Source organism: Pinus tabuliformis, chromosome Q (genome assembly GCF_031772625.1).
Source record: "Pinus tabuliformis cultivar Carrire ecotype Pingquan chromosome Q, CPIR1, whole genome shotgun sequence".
Classification (NCBI taxonomy): Eukaryota; Viridiplantae; Streptophyta; class Pinopsida; order Pinales; family Pinaceae; genus Pinus; species Pinus tabuliformis.
In genome coordinates, this window is record NC_142296.1 from 186460411 (window position 1) to 186476024 (window position 15614).

At 33.7% G+C, this 15614-nt stretch overlaps 1 pseudogene; it reads left to right on the forward strand.

Moving 5' to 3' along the window:
- LOC149218841 (uncharacterized) overlaps nucleotides 1-14058 on the forward strand; it is a 185302-nt pseudogene extending 171244 nt beyond the window's left edge.
- Nucleotides 14059-15614: the final 1556 nt, after the last annotated feature.

A 15614-nucleotide genomic window follows, 5' to 3' on the forward strand; every position in this document is an offset into this window, starting at 1 on the left:
GAACAATGGAGAAATCATTTTACAACATTGCAGGACTCAGGAACAGGTTGCAGATATTCTGACAAAGCCATTGGATCATAAAAGTTTTGAGTTTTTAAGGAAACTTCTGGGTATGACTGATAACCCAGCAGTTGAAATTAAAGGGGAGTGTTGAAATTATAATTTCAACTGCAGTGAACCGAACAGCAGCAGCTACTTTATTCATTTGTCGTGATCCGGCGCCCCACATTTTTTCCCGATCTTTTAAGTCACCGCCATTACCATCTTTTCACTCTTTAATTATTTTTCAGTTCCCGAAGGATGAAGATCAGATACATCACTACATCATTTACTTCTCAACAACTATATTAATGAGCAGAACGACTGAAGGAGAAAAGAACCAGCCTCGAGCCGACGTAGCATTTATCAGTCATAGATTTCATCACCACCGACTCAAGAAATACAGCAAAATATCAAATCTGTTAATCATGAGCAGAAGAAACTTTATCAGCAAGTTAAAGTGGTGATGACCCTTTTCCGCACTATAAATAGAAATAGAAACAGAAGTAGAAATATAGAGAGAAAATAGATTGAAAGTCCTTTTGTAACTCACAGCAGTGTAGAACAAGAGAGTTTTTTTTTGTATTGCACAGCAGTGCTGAAGTTTTTTGAAATAGTTGTTTTGTGGAACTGAAGCGTTCCTGTTGTAATCCCTCTGTCAAGAGGAAGATGCTCTTTAGCATAATATTATGTGAAGATCCCTCTATGTGAGGAAGACTTAGTTTTATCTGTTGGTTTATTTTCATAAATAGAAGTTTCTTTCTGTGCGTTGCTGTTACACCAAAAGTTATTTTGTCAAAAATTTCTTGTTGCTGTTACACCGTAAGTCGAAAAATACTTGACGTCAAAAGTCACGTTGCTGCAACACCGAAAAATTTACGTTGCTGCAACACCACGAACAGCGTTGCTGCAACACAAGGTACAACAACTGGAAAAAAACTGTGTTGCTGCAACACCGTTTCCAGAGAACGAATTTTTCTGTTTTTCTGAGTTAAAAATAGAGTATTTTTCTGCGTCAAAGACAAAGTATTATTTTGATCAGTTTTTGATCCTGAGGCAAAGTAGAGTATTATTTTATGCTCTGTTCTTGTGTTTTTGAATTATCAGAAGACAAAGTATTACTCTCTGTTCATATTTTTGTTGTTTCAGAATTTATTAGAAAATTCTCAACAGTGGAAACAGAGGATTTTTCCACTGTATTTTGTCTGGAATAACCAGAAATTCCCGACATCATGGCGCATTACAAAAAATACATAATCAAGTAATACTATGACGTAGATATGGAAAGGTTATAGAATGTCGAGGTTGATAGAAATGAAGTTCATAAAAAACTTGACATATGTACAACGCATAACCATATGAAAACAATAAAAAGGGAGAGTCATAATAAGTAAAATTATAACATATTAATTTACAAATGATAAGAAGAGGTAATTAAATAAAAAGATTGACGTATATTACAAGACTCGATGAACTTTTAAGGTTACTCTAATGTCAAGAAAAGTCGTGGCCCGTGGGAAAGCCTAAACTCCATCGATCAGATAACGACCCTCTTTAGGGAGGCTTCCAAATATCACGCAGCTAGGAGACATCAAATCTTAAACTCTACTTCATACATGCAAACGTAGTTTAGGTAGTTTTGGGACATTTCGATAGAGGGAAGATGTTTAGTTGAAGATATGTTGAGAATAATAGTCCATACATGAAAGATTTGTAATAATCCTGCCAGCCAAATTACATAGCTGTAGGAGATAGAGGAAAAAAAAAACAAATATCCCCGCGATAAATATACACTCACCATTACTTATATGAGTATAATGCCGAATGACATGACTTTTAATGTCATGCCTCTGCCTTCCGACATTCTCTATCCAATTGTAACGGTAATTGTGCTTTCCACCCTCGGAGTCATATCAACACAAATTATAACACATGGGCACAAAAAAGAGAATAGAAATAGAAACTATGGTGCAAGCAGAGCTAAGGGAAACACACGACACACATAAACAAGGAGACACATAAACCAGATCACACAACACTGAACACAGTTCACAAGCAGAGTAAGTAAAGAGCCCAATCAACTTTATCCAACATTCCCTTAAAATTTATTAAAAATATAAAACTAAATTATTGAACCCTTTAGATCCAAATAACCCATGAATTTTAGTCTCCAGATTTAACCTCCCTATAGAAGGGTAGCCTTTGAAATTTATAATGGCTTAACCATATCGACCTTCAATGAAAAGCAAACAATGTCTTCAACGAAAAGTAATAGCATCTCTGTCTTGGAGTCGATAACCAATTTCAAAATTTAATCGAGAAAGCACTGTACACGTAAAGAGAGTCGATAACCAATTTCAAAATTTAATCGAGAAAGCATTGTACACGTAAAGAGAGCACTTCCCCGGAAAGAACCCTCTTCACAATGTTTAAAAGAATAAGCGATAGATTTAATAATGAATGGTAGTTTATGTAGACAGAAATGTTTTAGAGTCAAATAGGATAGCATGTTAACCTCACTTGGGCTAGTTCTAACCTATTGCTCTTAACCTGGGATAAAGTAAAAATGAGATCTGGAATGTAAATTTTCCATGGTGCTTAACAATAATTGTGGATATTTTATCTTATAAGAAAAGAACAATGAATTATCTAGAGCTATAAAGGTTTTTTATTTATCAAATGTTTTTATAGTTTTTTATATGGTTAGAGTTTTGTGGAATAGAAATGTGTAATGGTTTTTTATTCATCTAACATTTCAGATGGTTACTCTCTTTATCATTAGGGACAATTATTTTTTTGAAAATAAACAAGTTTTGAAGTGGGTGTTTTTTTATGGGTTAAGGCAAATATGATCTATCTTGCTAGAAAGGAGATGGAAATAAATTAAATCTATTCTTTTTTCCATGATAGGAAAGTGCTATATTGCTCTTGCAAGAAGGAAATCGCAGTTTTCTTAAAGCAAATTGCATAAAAGTAATATAGACTAATTGCAAAAATAAACATTCAAGAAGCAATAAGTGTAAGATATAAATGACAACCTAACCAAACTTCATCTCAACCAAAGTATCCTCATTGCATGCATAGGCTATAAATATACTTATACCTTGAGTTTGGATTGAACACGAGCTAAAAAACAAATTTCTACAAGATTGCTAGCTAGTTTGTCCTTTGAGTTATCTCATCGAATGACCAAGAAAATCAAATGAAAATGGGATGGTGTGATTTTTTTATTAACTATGGTATCCTAGGAATTCAATACAAGTGGAATAATTCAAAAATACAAATTTTAACATGTGCTAAAAATTAGCATAAAATTATTGCTCTAAAAACCAAATATTTGAAAACAATGAGCTAGTATGTTGATATAACTACCCAAATTCCTAAGCTAATCAAGTGAAAAGGATATGGTGGTAATTTTTTTTATTGATTTGGATATTTGTGTTGGGTGAAAATGTTACCGTTTAATTCTGTTGTAGTACTTGCCCAGCTATTTAATTTATCAATCCGAGGTTCGTAGACTTACGAGACACATGCACTATATATGCAGGACTGAAGTGGAACTAATCTAATCTAATCTAAATTAATGAAATCAAATTAATCTAGAAGAGAATTGAAACACTAACTAGGAAAGCATGAAATTGGAAAAGCAATACAACATGTGAAGATTGAATGACAAACAACATATGTGAGCTCACAACAATAAAACTATCTCAAATTATATTACAAGAATTAAATTACAAATCATGAAAGCATAATAAAAGATTAAAAACTAAGAATTCCTTTCCATTATTCATTATTATTAAAATGAAGAGAGAGCACTCTCTTATATACATGAGGAAGATAACCATCTCATAATTACATATCCAATATTCTCTCAAGCACTCTCAACTAATTTCCCATTGTTACAAGATATGATCCCTTTGGATCCTCCACAAATCTCTCAAGCATTTTCAACTACTTTCCCATTATTACAAAATATGATCCGTTTGAATCCTCCACAAATCTCTCACATATCTTGGATAAGGTATGCTATCCCAATCCTCCATGATTTTCTCATTAGGAATAGGCTTGCATAATTATCTCCTTAATATGGTGGAGGAGATATTAATTCTTCACATATTTCCTACACATCACAAAACTCACATATTCTTGAGATATATATAAAAATATGTATATTTTCTAATAATTAATCATAAATTTACTTGTAATACAAAAATGAATAAAATGGAAAATAAGAAGGTGAAACACAAATGTATTTATGAAAATGATATGATAAAAGGTTAATGAGATGATGAAATGTAAGGAATAGTGAAGAGAAAGGTGGATGAAAATATGACATTTCTTAGTCCCGACAATTTGTATGCTATAATAAAAGTGGAATAATCTTGAAGTAATGATCATTAACATGTGCTAAAATTCAGTAGAAAAATATTATTATTTTACTCAAGGATACTTCCAGAAATTCCAAAATTGTGAACTGGTAAACCAATCTAAGAAGCCTAATGATAGATATGACTTTAAAAATATTTCCTAATGGTGTGTCCTACTTTTAGTTGTATAAATGACCTACAAAGCAACTTATTTACATCGTTTAACCAATCTAACCTATGAAAAAATAAGCATGAATATTAAGTGTAGAAATAGGAGATGTAAGAATAGGAAATGCAAGTGAAAAAAAGATTAAAATAAGATAAATAAATTTTACAATAGATCCTAGACATTCCTATGATGGCCAAGTCCAAGAATATTCAGATCCTTGTGAAGGAAACCAAGCCTTGGAAGCTGAAAATGACACCAAAATTCATTATTAGAGTCAATCCAAGTACATCCCTACTAGAAATGAAAGTATAGTTGTTGAATAACAAGTTTTCTCCAGAAGAAGACTAACAAATACATGCCAGTAGACACTAATTCAAATTGGTAACTATACAAACAAATGAGGAAGTATCATCATTAAAAGGAGGTCATTTTCCCCTCTGAAACCCCTCAAGAAATGGATCTTCTTCCCACCAATAAGAATCTTCATTAAATACTAAGTTTTGGATTCTCGTGTAGTAGGGAACAAATCCCTATATTTTCTCAATCAGTGGAGCTCCAAAATATGTCAGTGATTTTATGATAATTTATTCATTTATTGGTCCATCGTTGGTAGGCAGCAAGTTCTTATTTTATCTCATCTTCCAAATCTTTACAATCAACCTAGCAACCTAGTATTCTCACAATATTCTACCAAAATAAATAATATTAGGAACACAATATATAATTATATTTAAACCTTTGTAATGAACACATTATAAATCAAAAGAATGTAATCAAATGTAAAAACAAAGGTTAAATGTGTTGTAGGATGGTCATATGGGCCTTAAATTGCATCTATTTGGGAGGCCTATCAAAATGGAACGAAAGGGTGAGAAGGAGGAGGACGGGAATCAATGGAAGGGAGGGTGGATGATGGGCTTCGAGGATTGAGTGAGACTATATCTTTCCTCTCTATTAAAATTAATATTGTTATTCTTGATTTCAAGGGCTTTTCGAATAATTCAAGAGTTATTAAATGGAATAGACGCTAGGATTTTTTATTGATCAAAACAAATAAAATGTTTAGACTTAAATGAGTGCTCAAAGATGGAAGATTTTGATAGACAGTTATGGTTGGTATCAACTATGTTTTGTTTCAAGCGGGCTTTGAAAGGACGACCAATTTCACAAATATCATATTTTACACATGAACGAGGAATGTGATATACCCCCATCCTTGCATGGGATCATATTTTTCATTGGACGATCATAATAATTGCTTGAGGGTTTTATGGGGCTAGACTTTAGCACATTTACTCACAAAAAAATTTCATCCCTAATGATGGATGAAGTAACCATGTAAAATGATGGACAAATAAAAATAGATTACATAGTTTTTTATTTTTTCGCTCAAAATTAATCTTGAAGCAATCCATAAGAATATTGTTGAGAATGGTTTCTTGTATCGTGAAATGAAAATAATGTAAATTAAATATAATAGTATAGTTGATAATGTTTTCTCGTACCGTTAAAATAAATTTAACCATTAGAATATAGTTGAGAATTGTTTCTTGTACCCTTAACCTAAATTAATGTTAATGTAAATTAAATGTAAGAATATAGTTGAAAATGGTTTCTCATACCATTAGAGTAAATTTAACCACACTATATATAATTCTGTTATTACACTCACATATAAATTTAGTATAGATTTATAAATAAAACTATAATCAAACATACCAAGAAGATGTAGGTTTTGCAGTAGAATCCCAAACAATGAAATCATTTGAATTTTAATTTAGACAATATATTGTTATAATATAGTTCATGATTTTGAAGTGATATAAAAATTCACATAGCTCCTTCTCATTCGTATTCCCTCTTCTTATCTAAACTACCTCTTAAAAAAGGGAAAAGAGAAACGAGATAGAAATAGGAAGAGATGGGATAATGGGAATGCATATAGATTTGTCCTTTAATTTTACTATTCCTAAGCCTCTTCTCTCCTACTTTCTTTATCTTGTTTTTTTTAATCCCATGTATTTTTACATTTCCGTTCATTATTTACTAGATTATATTTGTATGTATTGATACTTACAAACATTACTTTGAAATATTTTAAGAAACTAAATTGTATTAATGTTTCTAACTAACGTTCCATCTAGTAAGTTTTTCTATCTATTTGAGCTATGGATCTAAGTTTATTCCTAGGCTCACATTCTCGCATAATATATGAGTGTACCCTCTAACTCTCAAATTTAAGCAATCTCTAATCAATGCCAAGCAAACTTTTGGTACTTGGTGGTTAAGTTAGATCCTGGAAACTATGTCATCATGTAACAATTCCATAATAGGAAATTTTGACCTCCCACTTTCGTTAGGCTAAATTTCTTCCTTAAATGAAAATATTTCTCTAAGTAAGAAACTAAAATATTTATATTTTATATATTTCCATTAAAAAATCCTCCATTCCCCTTTCAGATAGGAGACATGCATATCTATGTTAAGGAACTATGTTGGCTCTTTACCATTTCACTTTACATCACCATGAGAAACATACTAAATGCATTAAATGAAATTTTACATACCCCTAAAGGAAAATCATAGCATATTCTTAACATTGGTAAAAACAATCCCCCCATGGTATCTCACTCCTAAACCAAATTGCAATGCAAGTATTGTCTACCCATTATTTAAGTCCTTTATTTTTGTCTACTTCCTCCACCAAAAATCTTATTGCTAAATTGGTGACACTTACTACTTGTGTTGCTAAATATGCTTAGTTAACCTCTATTAGGTGGGTTGGAGATGTGAGTAATGCTTAATTCTATTTAATATTTTCCCTTGAGACTTTGAAGTTGGCTCTTATGTTTTGGGTTGACTCAAATATCTTGATGATAACACGAGCACTTGCGTCATCCTTATTGCTCATCTTATAGTGCTAGAAAGATTTGTTTGGCACTATTATATAGACTCATTCATATCCTTCCATTATCTAAGTGGCACTAAGCTTTTCATTAGTTTGGGGGAGCCTTCTTGCCATTCTTCCTTTGAAAAAAATATAACTGGGTAAATTTGGCTTGCTTCTTCTAACAATGTTCTTCCAAAAGAAATTTCTTCTATAATAATAAACATTCTTTTGAGTACCCATATTTGGAAGCTCCATGACCTTTCCTCTTGCAATAATGATTAAAAAATAGGTTATCTTACTTCTTCCAAAGATCTCTTTATTCTTCATGTTCTAGGTGATATTCATATGACCTTTTCTAGGTGCAAGTGGAAGTTGACTATTTTACTTTCCTCATGTCACTTTCACACTCTTACTGGCACAACTTTTACATGGTGTTTTCCTTCACAAAAGTGGTATTTATCAAAATCAAGGCCTTCTTGTCTGGTCATGGACATGGGTACGACGACATATAAAATACCTCGTTTTATCTTACCCAAGCCCTTGTGACTCGTAGCCCTTGTAATTCATATCTTATGATTTTTAAGTTAACCAAAATTCCTTTAATATGTTCCTAAGAAAGGTGATATTACCCGATATTTCTTTATCATGGTGTTATTTTTTATAATGGAAAAGAAAGTTTGCTTTTCTTTCTTGGCATGTTGCATAGTTACTTGTATATTTTCTAATGCTTCTTCCTTATTTTCTAACTATAACAATAACTAAATCGTCATCTCATTCAACCTATGATACAACCATTTATCGATCTAGACAAGTCCATTTTGTCTCTTCAAATTCTTCTAGAAGTTCTTACAATCTTCTTCAAGTTACATATTGATGCCTGGTAGGTATTCCAACCCTCTCTTTTGACTTTAACGTGCCATATCTAAATTATCCTCAATGTTTTGGAAAGTGTGTATGAAATTGTGTATCATGGTAAATGGTTAAAATGATTGTATACCATTATGATATATAAATAAAGTGTTTGTAAAGCACTCACTTCATAAATATGTGACCTTTATGAGAGATTATTTGTTCACTACAATCGAAAATTAAAATTTCTTACAAAGATGGGTCTGTCCGTTTGATTGTATTTGTAAAAGGCAAGTGTTTTCCCAATCATTCTCTACATCTAGTCTGTATCGGTGATTCCAATTAATAAAAAAATTGTATTACATGAACCTAACCTATTCTTAATTGGAATGCCAACAATATTTCTCTTCGATGTTTCGTGAATAGAAATGTTTTGTAGTCAAATACAAATGTTGCTCAATTAATTACAAATTGACTCTTTTAGATTGTAATCATTGCATATGGGAAGTACTCTATTTTGTTAACACTTTACAACACTCTACTTCCCATTAATAAAAAAAAAAAGTACATGTCATTGTTTTACAGTTTACAGTTGAGATAAAATGAATATAATGTGCATTTTCATCCACAATATTAAATTCATCATTCATTTATCGTTTATGATATGGAAACAAGGACATACAAGAGTTTCGAACTAACAACTAGAGAGGCACTCTAACATATAATATGTCAAACCAATAGTAAACACAAATAATTTCTTTAACAATGAGGAAGACCACGCTTCCACTCAAAATTTTAAATAAGGGAATGTAACTCATGCATTTACACAAAAAAATAGAAACAAACACACCAATACATATATATTAGAATGCCACTGTAACAACCCATCTCAATCACGATCAACATAGCAATATTAGCATGCATGTGAGGCATACATATGATAGCTACATATGCATGCATCATATACATTGCACTAATATATATATATATATATATATATATATATATATATATATATATATATATATATATATATATATATATATATATATATCGACTATATATCGACTATTCATGGAGAATGTCTAAATATAAGATAAATGAATTAATTATCAAAGGTGTTAATTAAATACCTAATTCTCGTAAATAGAAGAAATATACACTCAGTAAGAAATATAGTTGAGTTTATTCATATGTTTACATATAACCCAAAATGTATACTAATAAAACTAAACCCATAAACCTTATGATTAAACTTGATATTTTATAAAACATAAAATAATATGTAATATTTAAAATCATCATGGTCTTATACTATTTAATAAATTAAAGTACCAACTGTCATAATTAAAGTGACACCATTCGATGTTGTGAGGATCTGATTCAATTAAAGGCAAAAATCATGACAAAGCATCCACCGCCTAACAAAAATAATATCTTTTCATAAAGGCGGTGAACGGATACGTAGAGGTGAAGGGACCTCTACTATTTAAAGGGAGGAGATATACAGGGAAAAGGGAGGAAAGAAAATTAGTCTGTTTGAGGGATGAGCCGAGGGCTCGATTTTGGAACTATAAATTGGGAAATTCTGAGCCGTTCTTGGAGTTTTTGGCACGGGGGCCAGAGGACTTCGAAATGGAAGTCCTCTGGGTCTAGGAACCGTAGAGGTCGATCCCAGATTGGTAGGGAGGAACAAGTTGGTTTGGTAATGGTGGCAGAAGACTCGAGGCAACGTGATCAACACCAGACGGGAGAACCAGGTGGGAGAACCAAGTATGCAGAGATTCAGGTACACATATGCAGAATCAGGTACACAGATGCATTTAATTTGATAGAATTTTGAAAAAGGAAATCTGTCAATCTGATTAAAATATAAAACTTAATATCAGTCTTTACATTTGATTGAAATGGAATATCAGTCTTTACAGTCTTTACAGTTTTTACATTTCAGTCTTTACAGTCTTTACATTTCAGTCTTTACAGTTTTTACATGTGATAGAAATGGAATATCAGTCTTTGCAGTCTTTACATATGGTATCAGAGCATAGTTTAAACACTTGGGACCTTAGTGGTTACCATCATATAGCTAGAATTATAATTAATACTAAGAGAGTTCTCCTAGTTAACACTAAGTGTTAAAAATTACAAATTCAAAACTTTTGGCACAAGGGCAGTTAGAAGGTCATAACTGTACAAAGAAGCTGACATTCTGAGTAAACTACATGATTAGGCCGCAGCCTGAACATTCAGTGAACAAGACAGTTGAAAGATCAACTTGAAGCTGCAGTCATGAAAGACCAAAACTGAACTGTGGAAGGTCTGTTACAGCCACAGTGGATTAGTCCTTAAAACAAGATGTGTGAAATTGACACAGAAAATAATTTGTGTGCTTGCTGATGTCAATGCTGTCTATTTAAATTTTAAACTAGGAAACTTTTATCAGCATCATCGAATATGTAAGGCCCAAAGAGCAAATAGTTATAATTAGGAACTGCCAATCGTCAAACATGAAAAATTTTTTGGGGAAATCATTTGCTAGTTAAGTAGTGAAATATTCTGGGAGACTCGGATGAAAGTGAGAAGTCATAGGCTCTAGCAGAAAATTGAAATTAATCCAAAAGTAATTTGCAACAAAGTATAAATCAAATGATCATGAAAGTAGCTTTTATTATGTCATTTTCAGTCTGCATGATTACAGGTAGGTATTGGTATCAACTAGGTTGGAAACAATGTGCATCCCCTTTCAGGTATACTCCAGAAGATATCATAATTAAACAGAATAAATTGTATGTCATTCTCACAGTTGTCTTCAAATTAGAACCATAGTTCTCACTCTGAGGCAAAATAAAGCATAATATAATTGAAACAAAATACTGGAAAAGTCAGACAGTGGAAACGCCAATATCAATCAGTAAATCATCAACTCTTTAATAAGAGTAGAGAAGCTCAACCAAATCATCGATATATCAAACCAGAGCATGTCCTCAGGTAAAGCTTAAGTTAAAGGCATGCATACTTTACCGACCCTTTTCATAGATGACTAAAAACTTCTGAACATTTAAATTTCATAACATAGTCAGCAGTGTTAGTGAAGAAATGCCTGTGGTATTTTCACATTCCAAAATCATCACTTAATTCAAGAGTATATATAAGAAGGTATTAGAATATTATTCAATATTGCAACAACGATCTCTTAAATACAAATGTACAGGTTGTAAGTAGTAACGAGTGGAAAAAACAACATCATGATTCTATCATCCACAAATTCATGCGTCTATTTGCCGACATGTTACGAAGTTTCTGGACCGTCACATAAACTGAGAAGTTCTCAGGTTTCTGGATGGTAATATAGTCACATCAAGCTAAATTGCTGTGAAGGTTTAGCAATGTTACAGAACAAGTAAATAACCATAATTGAACACTGAATTGACATTTTATGACAAGAAACATAGGAGGGTGTAATTCCCCAGACGAGGTACACTTACATAAGAAAGAACAACTTTATCAAGAACTATAAGATACAAAAAAAGAAAAAAGAAAAAAAGAAAACAAGCCCATTTGGAGACATCACAGAAGAAGGTAAGACCACACCACAGCACTGATCAGGCTTGTTATCTCCAACATCTACACAAAAGACAAGTCCAATCTGCTAGGCACAAATCCTAGGGCCACTCTTTGGAAGTCCTACTGACTGTCACATCAGTAGAACCTCCCTGCACTTTAGGCCAGTTATCCTGCGGCATAATGGGAGATTCCCTAAAGATCAAATTAGTCATCTGTCTATTAACACAGATATGAAAATCACATCAGTGATTTGTGTGTTAATGATCTTTTGTAATTAAAGGGTGAGAAGACAAGTAAGAATGAGTGCCATGTCCTTTGCACAAATGGAATCAAAGCACTACTTGATGAAGAAGTTGGTAATATGAAGCATAAATCAGCAAGTTAGGTTATACACGAACATCACCACTCAAATCAATAACATTGATGCAGAAGACTATAAGATAATCTCATTAATATGCTTTATCATTTATCAGTTTAAAACCAACCAGCATATGATGCAATGAATAAAGCAAATAGATCAGCAACAACCATCAAATAAAAGTAAACGCAGCCTTAATCTCCGTTGACAACCATTGATTACATCAAGGTGCAAGGAGGGCATGGGTACCATTTTGAACAACAATAGGAAAGCAAAAACTCCGGCTTGAGCCCAAAAAGGCCTTCTTCGTTTCTACCCTTGTACAGCAAAGAGGAATCCTTCGTTTCCACAAGAAACGAAGAATTCCTAAGTTACCACAAAGAAACTCGTATTGATAATAGATGATAACTTCAGAAAATTTAGCTAGAAACAAATTATTTTGAAGCAATCGAGAACCCCTGTAACGACAGATTAAAACCTAAGGTACCCGAAGTTATCTGAGGCAGGAAATCCGAATCCTCTAAGGACAGTTTTACGCAAAGCAACCCAAGGATTCTGGAGCAGAGCGGAGGTTCCTGAAGAAGTCGGACCCTGCAGAAAGTTTCGTTTTAGGGGCTAGACTAGAGACTGTAGCAGATTTACATTAAGGATAATCCGTTAAGCCTTCTGATAAACTTCGCAAAAGGAACACCGCTGTGCACTATCTGCAAATTTGTACAGGCAATTCTAATGATTGATAGTGGGCGTATAATTGTTCAAAAACTATACTCTGCGGGACTTGGATTCACGGAGGATTATTTGAAGTTTAATACGATATGGCTACCAAAGATATTAACCCGACCACAATGCGCTGCAGTAAATATTGTATGGATGATTAATATACAACTATACCTCACTAACGATATGCGCTTAGAAATTCGCTAACACCTGTAACGACCCTGCATGCATAAAACACACGGTGCTCACTCATCGATTTAAAACACCTGACGCGTTGAAATTTATTCTTAGATGGCGATTAGTGTTAAACGATGAAATTAAGGATCTGAATCTTTGACGTGTGCCAACTACCGTAAGATAAAGGAACATGCGGTATGACGGTGGGAGCGTCCATCAAGAGACAGGTGTCAGTGGAATTGGTGTCGCTCAGGTCTCGCTTGAGGGATTTGAAAGTATCAAGAAGCATTACAGTGTTTTAAAGTGACTATGTTGTAACCCATTTTATGGACGTCGTCGTCCCAGGTTACAACACGGTGCAAAATTGTTGTGTGTGAGAGATTTGCTTATGTTGGGAAGAGCTACAATTGAAGAAACCCGTACTCTTTTATACTGGCTAGGAACTGAGGCTGGATTTAGCAAGACAGGTGTATGTGGCTTGAGCATGGGTGGAGTGCATGCTGCGATGGTTGGCTCACTGCATCCAACTCCAGTGGCTACCTTGCCTTCTTAGCTCCACACTCTGCGGCAGTTGCTTTTTGTGAAGGCATTTTGAGGCACGGTACTGCATGGGATGCATTGAGACGTGATTTACAGAGTGTCGGAATGACCATTGAGGAAGTGAGGGAACGCATGCGCTCGGTGCTATCATTAACTGATGTTACACAATTTTTCCCATTCCGAAAATCCCATCAGCAGTGATTTTTTTGCAGCCACTAATGATGGTTACATTCCCAGGCACTCTATTTTAGAACTTCAACGAGCTTGGCCAGGGTCAGAAGTGAGATGGGTCACTGGGGGCCACGTGTCGTCATTTATACTTCACAATGATGCATTCCGAAAAGCAATTAGGGATTCATTTGACCGCTTTGACCGCTTGCCTTAAAATCCTGATGAAATATGTTGTTGCATCCAATATTCATTCATTCTTCAAGTAGAATGGTATTCGATTCCTGAGGTTTCTGGGCAACACACAGATATTGTAGTGCGAGGACGAGTGCAAAGATGAGGAGGAGAAGCGAGTGGAGTTCAATATCGAATTGTTTGGGTAAAAATATGATAAATGACATAGTGAAGAGACATCCGGCTAAATCCGTGGCCTATGTGGCGTGCGTCTACCGCAGCTAGCGTAACCATGCCGCCAACATCCTCTCTACTCGGAAATTAACGTCGGCGCTCTCTCAGAATCTACAATTGAAGACTGCCATGGATGAGATCGGACATGGCCTCCTTGTGGTAGTTATTCTTCTTGTCAACGAATTTAGGTCTGTGGCAGTTATTGTTAGAGTTTAGGTCTAATCTTTGGTTGAGTCAGTCAGATATTTGTTGATGTGGAGGGTAGTTGTCTTTATTGATTCTTCTATGTTCAAATTTTGTCTGTTTTAGTGATAATTTAGGATGTCGAGGCATTTTTTTATATATTGTGAAGACTCTACTATTTAAAATGATTTTTATAAACTTATTACTTGTTTAAAATTATAATTGCTTACCATATAAAATAGATATATCAGACAGATCTGATAGAATTTTAGTGCCCCGATATTTTGAAAAAGTCAAATGATAAGAAACAAAACATACCAGCATGATTTCTTTTGAGGCATTGTTTCTGGTCCCAAAGTGATGTTTTCCACCCACAATATAAGTAGAAAAGTGTGTGCTTCCAAAAGAGCGTTGTGATTTCGCAGAAATAATCATTTCTTCAAAACTTTGAACTGAATTGCCTTGTAAGTAATTGAGCTTGCGTATCATTGTGAATATTCCAAAAAGGTAAGGGAAATACTGATGCAGAACTCGGCAAATTTTTTTTCTGAGTTCCTTATGCTTATGTTATACTGTCTATTATAAATTTGGAGGTGATTAACAGAGTCACCTACATCATACTATTATAGTGTTTGCTTTTGTTATTTCTTCCTTTATTCCGACCCACATCTGAAGATATTCTTTGAATTTATCCATAAATGTGTGTAACGCAAATAACAAATGTGTGGACTAGTGAATATAGGAGGGCATTGTTAAACATGTTTTGCGTGTAAAACCTCGTGTTAACCTCAGATCAAATATTGAGTTTCTGAGCTGTAAAAGAAACATTATATTATTCAGTTTTACAGTTTTTCCCTTGTAATGTCATTTGCTTGTCAACGAGAGTTGTATGAGCTCATCTTGGACACTGCTAATGAGTGTTTGAAGCTGTGTAAACCACGAGTGAGTCTGCGCCAAAGACATTCGTATTCTGTTCGACTATTATCCAAAGGTCTGACCGAACTTCGAATTCTGAAGAATTCTCCAAAGCACGCTCCAATCTTATTGGAAGTTGAATCCAACATCAATAGGTTTACCTCAAGTTTCTGTTTCCCATGGCTGTCTTTTATGAGCGTACTTCTAAATCGGGAAAAATTAAAATAACGTATCAGATTATCAGAATTAAAGTATTCAGAACCAATA